An 11,409-nucleotide genomic window follows, 5' to 3' on the forward strand; every position below is an offset into this window, starting at 1 on the left:
CACGCATATATCTGCATTTCTGTTTCATTTTCGTATATCACTATTCCTGTTTGCCAATTTTATAGTTGATAGAAAGTGCTAAAAAGAGATTTGCTGTTATTTCATAGTAGAGGTAATAGTTAAAGTATAGAACAAACACACGGTTTGTCTGAGATACAAGGCAGTCAGTGTGGATTGCGGTAGATGATCAGGGATCATTTACATTGATAAAAATATATTGTGTTACGGTGGATCCTTTGCATTGCGTACACGTGTCGCTAACAAAGACTAGCGTACGCAATCCGAAAGGCAGGACGCACGCAGCGTACATTACGCAACGTAGCGTCTGGTTACGCCCACGTAGCTCAAGTTGTGATAAAGTTGAATTAGCGCAAAAGCGATAAGTAGCGCAAAAGCGATAAGTAGCGCAAAAGCGATAAGTAGCGCAAAGGCGATAAGTAACGCACAGCGGTAGATAACGCGACGCGGTAAATAACGCAAATCTATTTTTGGAAAATCTGAAATTTAGTTTAACAGATCCTGCTCCTAATTGGTAACACTCTTGGCCTGAAGACAATTTCTGCGCAGAAATAGATATAGAAACAAAAGTGTACATGTGTTGAGTGAGTGTGTTTTGTATACAAAAGTTTATATAACTTTAAGGTGGAACCAAAAGGAAAGTCGGGTACTCGTTAAGGAACATACGTGTAAGTGACATATACGGTGGCTAGGGAGGCATCCCTGGTTAAAAATAATAATTTGAGCATTAGAGTATAGCGGACCATAAGGTAACAGACCAGGAGGTCATAAGGTAACAAGACCAGGAGGTCATAAGGTAACAAGACCAGGAGGTCATAAGGAACAAGACCAGGAGGTCGTAAGGTAAAAGGTCCGCTATAAAAGTCCAGTGGCACAACGCCTGGGGTGTTGGTGCAGAACCCATATAGGCCATACAAGCTCTGGTTGAAGGAATCGCAGCCGGAAACATCGATTCCATTGATCTTTCAGTACATGACAAGTAGTGCTCGTATACTGAACGATTGGACCGCACGTTATTGTGTGCAGTAGTTAGTAATCTGACCTAAATACCATTAGAGTAAAGTGGTCACAAACGCTATTTGTACATTCTGACGTGATTTGTGTAATTTTTTATTTTTTGGGAAGGGAAGTTCGCTGGTCACTCAGGAACTATCCAACAACCGATACTTGCTGGGGACTGGTAGGTCCAGCACGCCCCAGTAAGTAAAGGTTCACAGGGGCCCTGGGTTGGGTACCACAGCTCTGGTTTACAGTGATTGCGGCATAGGCCAACGTGGGCGAGAAGTAAGTGGGGTACTTGATAAACCACCACCGCCGGCCTGCCCAAGGACATCTTGGTTTGTTTGTAAGGGTGCGCTGAAAGCCTTGATATTCAAGGAGGAATAAGCAACGCCTGCAGATTATGGGGGCCATTTGTTCCGGTAGGGGGCGATCAACCCAGGTTCAGGTTGATTCAGAGAACCGATCCATCGGGTCGGCACGATATGTGATGTGTAAGAAATATGGAAATCACGCTGAAGTTTTTCGTGATGAATGGGAGAGAATGACTGTACAAGACAGGGACAAGTTCCCAAGAATAGGTAGCTTCAGTCCAGAGGTGTTACAAAATTTAAGGAGGAGGATAAGTCTCGTTGAACCAACGAAGAGACAAAATAAACATTATGAATATTTACAGTTATGGCAACAGGAAAGTGAATTACAAAGAGAGTCTATTGACTTTTCTGACTCTTATCTTGAGAGGAGAGACATGGCATCGGGAGAGGAGTTGATTGATGGAGAGAAAAGCACAAGGGTGGAACAATAAAAACACTCTTAGCAACTGTAATATAGATTATAAGAATAAGTGTAATAAATGTAACAATGATTATTGTAATACTGTTGAATGTACAACTATTAACCTGTGCCAGTTGCACCCCATGTCAAACCTCCCTCAGGAATACAAACAAGACAGTGAGCCCAGAACGATGTCAGCACCTCTTCCAACAACCATCACAGAAGCCATCCAGGTGGACACGACCAAATGGGTAAAGGCAATAATCGAACCCCCTAACGGAGGGTCAGGTGAGGTCGTGTCCACAGGTACGTACAATGTTTCATATCACGCACAAACAGATGTACCCCATATTGTAAGGCCAACACAAGATGATGGAACTGAGCTCAATCTGGCCAGGGTGATCTCAGTCCCCAATGGGAAGACTGACGATCAGGGAATCATTCCCGTCAAGGACAGTGCAATGCGCTGTCTCTTGTCCCGGACCGAATTGAGATCAATTGTGTCTGAATTTCCTGATCCTAGGAAAAATCTAGCCAAATGTCAAAGGTTTGTAAAAGAACTAGGAAACGCCACAGAACCCACCAACAAAGAGTGGCGGACAGTGCTGAGGGCATGTTTGCCCTCCAGGGTTGACCCTGAAAAGTTCATTGCTGATTGTAAATTAAACACAGAGGTACCTTGTACGGAGGAACACAATCAGGAATGTATTAGGCAGATTAACCGACAGTTAGGAATATATTTCCCAGCTGCTGTCAAGTGGAATGAAATTTTCTCCATAAGACAAAACGAAAGGGAAAATGTTTCTAATTATTTCAATCGAGCACTGCAAATAATGGCTGGAAACACTGGGATCACAGACATCAAGACAAATGCACAACATAGAGGAATAGCGGTTAAGGTATTAATGAATGGTTTAAAAGATGAATTAAAAACAAGGGTACAGACCACCAACCCAAACTGGAGAGATATCTCGGTGACTGCACTAAGAGAGGCCGTCATCAATCAGGATCAGAATATCACCAGATACAGAGAGTCACAAAGAGATAAGTTAATGGCAGCAAAAATACAGGCCCAAACCACAAGACCACCCCAACAAAAGCCCCACACCCCTGCGAGAAATCCAGATATGGTAGTCTGTTACCATTGTCATAGAAAGGGACACATTGCAAGAGATTGTAGATCACGAGAAAGACAACACCATAATCATAAAATCCAAGGAACCAGGGAAGTACAGGGGAAACGATTGATGATGATGAGCATCCGAGCGTTTGAGGAGGCATCAAATCAGCCAAGACCCCATTTCACTGACACTTGGAGGAAGCCCAGGATTTGTTACCATTGTAGGAGAGAAGGGCATTATGCCCACAACTGCAACAGCCCACATAAAGTTAGACCCCCTAGACCAAGAAATGAGCAAAATTACAACACACACCATTATAATCAAGAATCACATAGGCAGGAAAGGTGATTGTTAGGAATGGAGGCAAGCCTGAGGTAACGGTTAATAAAGTGGGAGGTCATTCACTGAAGACACAGGAATGACCAGGTTAAACGTTGTAAATGTATTTGTGAAAAATGTTTTTCTCTTTTCTCACTCTCTATCCCCATCTCTGATGATTATTGGTAAGAATTCAAACATTGCATATTCGCCTGGTCCTTGCAGAAGTCTACCAAACCCCAGCATGACCTATCCGCCACTATGTATTCTGGCCAGATACAGACAAGTGGAGTAATGCAAGTGCTGGTGGGGAGGGACTGCTCAAGGAGACCATTAGACACGTAGATACGACAGCCTAATAAGTCTGACAATGTTTTTCTAATACTAACAATGTTTTCTTAATGTTGACAAATGTTTAAAAATGCTTTGTTTCTCTTCTCTTATTGATGGTTATTGTCAAGTTATGTAAAATATATATATATGCACATGAATTGTTCTCTATCTCTTTTGTTTTTTTTTTTTGTTGTCTCTCTCTTCCCACTCATGTTTCCATGGTTTAAAGATGCTATGTCACCCCTCAGTTGGACCAATGATAATGCCAGATTTTTGCTCCTTACAGAAAGATCGTCGGTTAGGAAGGAATATTGCGTCACCAGAATGATCGTTTTTGAAGACTGAAAGACAGCACCTTTTGAGAGGACAGCAGAACAAGAAGAACAACAAAACGAGAGAACTTATTATCGTAACGAGTTCTCTCCCCCTCAAACTGATTTTCTTATACCCCCTTTACAAATTTCTTCTTTTCTCCTCCTGTAAGATGGACTTGCCCCAAGAGACTGTGATATGGATTTTCCTGTTGACCATGATGTTGACCAGAGCAGTCTGTTTCGGTGAGAGTACCAGTGAGGTCGAGAAAGGATCCAGAAAGGTCCTGATGACTGAGACGGAGGTGTAAATTTCCAATAGCAACCCAATCACCAAGCAAAGGCGAGTACCGGGCACGATCTAACAACCATGTTATTTGTAAACAACTGTGAAGGAATGTTAGTTCAAAAAAAAAAAAAGAAAGTTGTATCTGTAGGCTCTGTAACAAAGAAATGCCAATCTAATTTTAATATCCATATGGACCGGCATCCATTGAGTGACTATCACTCTCTAGTGGGTAACGTGTTGAACCAAACAGATTGTTGGGTATGCTCTCAAGTACCTCAGGGACACAGCAAATCAGGGCTAGTACCATTTCCTTTAACGTTAGGGGAGGTACTTGAGCTAAAGGGTGGGAGACCGGTGGACAGGAGGTTTAATATCTCCAGCCCTCCTAGTTTGAAGCTCCACCAGTACCATGTGGATAGGTCCCTCTTATGTTTTAACATCTCCAATCCTAGAAAACCGGGAAATTGGGAAGTGTCATGGAGCAACCTTACCATGACCTTTTCACACAGAGCAGATAGAATGCCTACAGATACAGAGCTCGTACGCCACATAGCCAGTAGAGGAAAATCATTCCGGTATCGATATACCTTAGGAAATAGGATTACTAAAGTTGGAGAGGTATCACCAGGATACTGTGCACATATCGTACAAACCGATACGTGCATTAGGCAGATGGAAGAATTAGGGTCAGGAGATTTCACCTGGAAGGTTTGTAACATGGTCATGTCCTTCTCCGTCCCTTATGTTCTCCCCGATGATGCATATTTCATATGCGGGAGAAAGGCGTACAAGTGGCTTGCCCCAAACTCTGAAGGATTGTGTTATATTGGAAAAGTATTGCCTGAAGTGATGACTGTAACACATGACAAAATGAAAGACATACACCGTGGTGCCCAAGCTCCTTATACTCACACTCACTACGAGCACCTTGTTAAAAGACAACTGTCAGAAAGGTTAGAGCATCCGGCCTCTGATCTTATCCATGAATCCACCGGGATTCAGGTTCTGGTAGCGTTAGATTTCACTCGCACCGCTCGAGGTGTGATGAATTATAGATACATTTCCGCACTCGCCAACTTGTTAGATAATATCACTGAAATGTATGATGACACGTTTAGATACACTGGAAGAGAACTTCAAGCTTACAAAACAGAACTAGTTCAGCATAGGATGGTTCTTAATTACCTTACAGCAGTAACAGGCGGATATTGTGTTACTTTGGCAACACAGTACGGTATAAAGTGTTGCACGTATATCACAAATAGCACCGAGGATCCGGTAGAGGTCATAGACCAAAAGATGGACGATATTCTGCAATTAAAGTGGGAATTTCGTCGAAAACACAATCTCACCCTTGCTGCTGTAGGTAATGAGCTGACTGGTTGGGTGTCATGGTTGAACCCGCGAAATTGGTTCTCCGGTTTGGGAGACTGGGCTCAAGGAGTCATAATGGATGTTGGAAAGTTTCTCCTATGTATTTTGGGTGTCGTTATATCTATTGGATTGATATTTAGATGCGGGCAGGCTTTGATGAGGTGTAAACAAAGTACGAAAGTGATGAGCTTGAGGAGTGAGGAAACTGTAATTAACCTGGATTTGATTTATGACCCAATGCTAGAAACCATGACGTAATGATGTAATGAGTATACGGTCCGTCTTTCACCCATTTCTATGTTTTCCTCCGAGGTACAAAGACCCACGTAGACGAAGGATTTGATGAGCCAAGGGGCCGACAACGGAAAGATGGAAAGAAGAAGAGCAGACGACCTGATATACAAGATTTTGATGGACAATGCCATGGGTACCCCAGTTTCCCTAGGAACTTTAAAATCACGCTAGCCCAACATTTTTTTGTAAATCCATGGACGTTGTTTGCTTTACTCACGATTTATGAGCAAAAGCACAAAGAAGAAGACTCCAATCAACCGACACCAATCAAGACCTCAATCGACGAACGTACATTAACCTGACATAGAATATCATTGCATTTTTCGTAAGTGTTCTTTATCTTCATCTCTGCAACCCTCAGGTAATAACACACATAGTCGATAGGGAATACAGGCACAGATAGCAGCAACCACATACCCCCCCAATTCATGTATCATCAACTAAAATGTGCATCCCCATTGTGTTACAACCACAGCCGAAATGAGCTCGGTAGAGTTTGACAGCCCATCCACAGACCTGTACCACAGGATAAGAAGGAATTCAAATGTATACTTCGCAATACCTCGAAGCTTGATTTACCACACGTACGGCACGATGATACATGACCCTCCAAACATGGACTCATACACACATGCTCCTACTCTCTCACTAGGTCATACCCTTTTCACACCTACTCCTCTCTTCTTCCTTACCCCACCATGGAAATCAATTAACCCCTGACTTACATTTTTCTCCTTAAATATTTTGTGGCAGTTATTATTGACTGCCAAAGGGTGGACTGTCAAAGTCAGAAAAATGTCTTAATGCACACTGCCATATTTGCACCGCACACTGGTCCGTGCTGCGCATGCGTACGCTCTCCCGTGGAAGCGCATACCCGCAATAGCGTGCACTCGCACGCGCAGTATGCGCATTTACGGTAGAGTTTATGTGATCGTAGCGTGCGACTCATTCGTTACAAAAGTTCACAATTAATGTCGTTTATAGATCATGTTCCCCTCAATAGTTTCTGTAAGTTTGGTTTAGATAGAATGTCCCTGAGCGGAGGAATCCCTCTTTGTATTGCACGAAGGGTCTAACAGGAGTCATACAGCAGTGTTTGGTATCCATCGGAAGAGTATTTAATTAGCAATATTCCGGTGTTGGTTTGGAGCGTATTAATCGCTCGTGCGAATAGTTATGGACATAAGAAGTTTATGTCCATTTCTATTATTTACCCATACTCAGGTATGCGGCGGGAAACCCAGTTCCCCACCCACCTGAGCTGTTGGAAATCGTCACAGCCCACCTGTATGAATCACCCTATGACCTTTGGTTACAGTACAGGGCCGAATTCCTGTGTCCAATAAACTGTAGGATTGTAGGGACTAGGAGATTGCATTGTGTGTGGGGCATAAATAGGCAGACCGACCACATCCAGCTCTCACTCTCTCATCAACGGTTATCTGCTGATAATCGGGAGCTGGATATCGAGGCGCAGGCGATCATACCCTTTGTGCGTAAGTTCTCTCCATAATCAGTTGTCTTTCTGCGAGCCAATATCTCTCTTTCTCTCTCTCTCACTATCTCTCTCTCTTCTCTTTTCTCTTAAATACTTCGTAGTATTATAGTATTGTATTGTATTGTGTTAGACCAGGATAGTATTGTAGTTTATCCCTTAGTTAGGTGTTTGGTTAGGAAGTCTTTGTTATATTGTAGTGTATCATTTGTACTGTGTTACTCTTTTACAAGTATACTAGATATAATACAGATAATAGGCTTTGGAACCCTAAATCAGCATCTGTGTATTTATTATAGTGTTAAGTGTTCATTTGAGCGTCGGTGACGCTCAAACAGCTTTGTAGGTAGTCAGGTTACACAAGGTTGCATTTACACCCTGTACTCACATTAAGGTATTCAGTGTATTTCATTGGTATAAGGTTTTAATATCAAGGTATAGTGTTGTGAGCGTCTGCATCGCTGGTGACCTCCTCGTGGTCTCGAGCGTATGCTACGCCATAGCGAATCTTTCCCCTAGACATAACCAATAACGTGTCCTGTGATCGCTGGGCCGTGAGCGAACGTGACGCTTGAGCGTCTCGCCTACGGCTGAGCGATCGCTACGCAGATAGCGTACCATTACGGTATTTCTTAAGTAAACAGCGTACAGTGTTCTTAGCTTCATAAGGGTTGTTTATACGACATAGGAATTTAGCATTGTCAATATATATGTAGTGTATATAACAGTGAGGAGTATACTGTGGCAGGGAAGTACAGTGCAGTGATGTCATAGGTGAGTGATACTATATATATATATATATATATATATATATATATATATATATATATATATGATAGAAAACACAAATCCTGAGCGCGCTCTATTGGATGTACAGATATAGCGGAAGTCCTTCCAAGTAGGTGTATCTTGTACTATGGATAATTGGATTTCTCGGGTTCCTGCAGTGGATAACCCCTCACTTAGCAAGGTGTGCGCTTGGCGAAGGGAGTAATTTTCCTAACTGGAATACTGACTAATGACTGATAAACCCAACGCGTTTCGTCAGTTTGACTTCATCAGGGGTAACAGAAATATATTTTTTTGTGTTGGAGCACCTATACACTGTGTAATTCTGCATACAAAGTATTATGATCAACCTTTAGATAATTAAACTCATTGCATAAAAAAAGGGGTAATGTTCCTTTAAAAATTAACTTCATGGTCAGACTTTACTATGTCCGCCTGAACATATAGATTAGTTCGGTACACTCGTTAAATACCTATTTTTTTAAAAGTGCAATAGTGTATCAATTGGTATATCCAGAAACAGAGTCAGTAAGTGCTATAAGCACTGGAACTCCCACAAAGGGCCTACAATTGTATCCAGAGGGTTTCTCAAGCTGCAACCATGTGTGTAGGAGTTTTCAGAATCATATATATATATATATATATATATATATATATATATATATATATATATATATATATATATATATATATATATATATATATATATATATATATATATATATATATATATATAATAACAGGAGTCTTGCTAGAATGTGCTCTGCTACAAAAATTCTACCAGCAACCGACTCCAGGCTTGTACAAAAACAACAAATACCTTTTATTCAGGTAGCTCAAAAACAAAGATATACATAAAAGAAAGATCACTGTCTTTAGTATAAACTACCAGGGAGGTTAGGTCCTGCCTCACTCCCTCTTACTAAATAGGGAACTCTTTCAGGTCCCGGCATCCTGGCACTAGTGGCCCAGCCCTCCAGATCCCACTGTCCCTAGCAGGCCTATCACCTGGACACTAACTGCCTTCAGGAGCCCTGACTAATGGGAGAGACTCTGCTTTAAACCCAGCAGCCAGGTGACGGCTGATGAAGCAGCTTCTTGGGCTAAGAAGCCTATAAGACCTGGTCTGGGTCAAATGGATGGTCCATCCACACTTCCAATCCACCCCCAGGACCCTGTGTGTAGCTTACAGGTGGCAAAGTACCTCTCCTGCCACATACCCTTTCCCTCAGCTTTTCGTGGCTCAGAAAAGCGGCATGTGACATTGGCAAAGTTTCACCTGCGCCAATTATTTTGGGCTGACAAATCTTTGGGACATAACTTGGGCCCATACACCTGGGTCCCAGGTTCCCAGTACGAGGCCCTTTTACCTGGCCTTGGAATCTATTTCCATTAAAGGTTGGTGGCACCGACTCCACTGTGCCACCTTCCCTTTCCCTCCGCTTTGGCATAGTGGTCGAAGTGGTCGTTTTAATGGACAACTTCCTATTGCCCACTAAACTTCCCCTCCTCTTCACCTTTCCACCTTTAGGGATGTTTCCCTTATCTGGCTCGGATTTACTGGCTACTGAGGAAGTCGCTTCATTCTTTTCTGGGTGTTTGTGACACCTGGCCTTAACCAACTCTGGACTGGGGAAGGTTTTTAAGTTCACTCTGGGCCTAGTAGTCACCCCAGCCCTCACTGGTCTTGGCCTATATGGACAATTCCACCTTTTATGGCCCAGCTCTTGGCACCAGTAACACCTAGTCTCTGCCCTGACTTTAATTGTTCTGAGGTCATGGTCCAACATTGCCCCCACCCTTTCCCTCAGAGTGGGGCACTGGCCCGAGCCTCAGAAAGTCCTTTCATTTGTTGAACTTTTTTTTTTTTTAATTGTGTAATTTTTATTGGAAATTTCAAAAGTTACACCCAGACATTAAAGAGGCATATGAATTGTAAGGCAAACATGAGGAATAATACAGGAGGGCATAAACAGTGTATAAATGACAAAATAAAGATTAGCCACCAAGCCATCGGACATGAGAAATGGAACAATAGCAGGATATAGTAAAAACAATGACATACAGAATACCCCAAATCAAACACTGATAACTTAATCGCCACCCGAAGGCGCCATTCGGGTGTACATATGAGAGAACCAGATTTATAATGGTGTATAGGTGACATACCATAAATGAAAATATAAATAATTCACATCCATCAGAATATCAAAACAAAAGGCCCCACGTTCCCCTCCACCCCATATACCCTAACCTACAAACAAAACAAATACACAAAATAAAATAAAGACACCCAAAGCAAACCTCCTAAGAACCAGGGCCGTTTCTAGACAATTTGGCTCCCAGTGCGAGATTTAAAAATGCGCCCCCCCATTGGTATAAAAAAAAATTGCGTGCCCCCCCCATATAGCCAGAAAAAAAGCATGCGCGCGCCTTCGGCGCGCGCGCTCCCGACAAGGCTGTGTGGCCTGATTAAAATGGGCGTGGTCTCATTTCAGTGGGCGTGGCCTCGTCTGATATCACACCCACCACAGGGGGAAAAAATAAAAATAAAAAAGTCCCCTTTTTACACATTACACCAGGCAAGTGTCCCCATATTACACAGTGCGGCAGGCAGGTGTCCCCATTTTACAAAGTGCGGCAGGCAGGTGTCCCCATTTTACACAGTACGGTAAGCAGATATCCCCATTTCTCTGACGTCCTAGTGGATGCTGGGGACTCCGTCAGGACCATGGGGATATAGCGGCTCCGCAGGAGACAGGGCACAATAATAAAAGCTTTAGGATCAGGTGGTGTGCACTGGCTCCTCCCCCTATGACCCTCCTCCAAGCCTCAGTTAGATCTTTGTGCCCGGCCGAGAAGGGTGCAATCTAGGTGGCTCTCCTGAGCTGCTTAGAATAAAAGTTTAAGTTAGGTTTTTTATTTTCAGTGAGTCCTGCTGGCAACAGGCTCACTGCTACGAGGGACTTAGGGGAGAGAAGTAAACTCACCTGCGTGCAGGATGGATTTGCTTCTTAGGCTACTGGACACCATTAGCTCCAGAGGGAGTCGGAACACAGGTCTCACCCTGGGGTTCGTCCCGGAGCCGTGCCGCCGACCCCCCTTGCAGATGCCGAAGTTGAAGAGGTCCAGAGGTCCAGAAACAGGCGGCAGAAGACTTTCAGTCTTCATAAGGTAGCGCACAGCACTGCAGCTGTGCGCCATTGTTGTCAGCACACTTCACCAACAGTCACCAACTGTCACTGAGGGTGCAGGGCGCTGGGGGGGGCGCCCTGGGCAGCAATGTATAAT

The sequence above is a fragment of the Pseudophryne corroboree genome, unplaced genomic scaffold, assembly GCF_028390025.1.
Source record: "Pseudophryne corroboree isolate aPseCor3 unplaced genomic scaffold, aPseCor3.hap2 scaffold_1045, whole genome shotgun sequence".
Lineage (NCBI taxonomy): Eukaryota > Metazoa > Chordata > Amphibia > Anura > Myobatrachidae > Pseudophryne > Pseudophryne corroboree.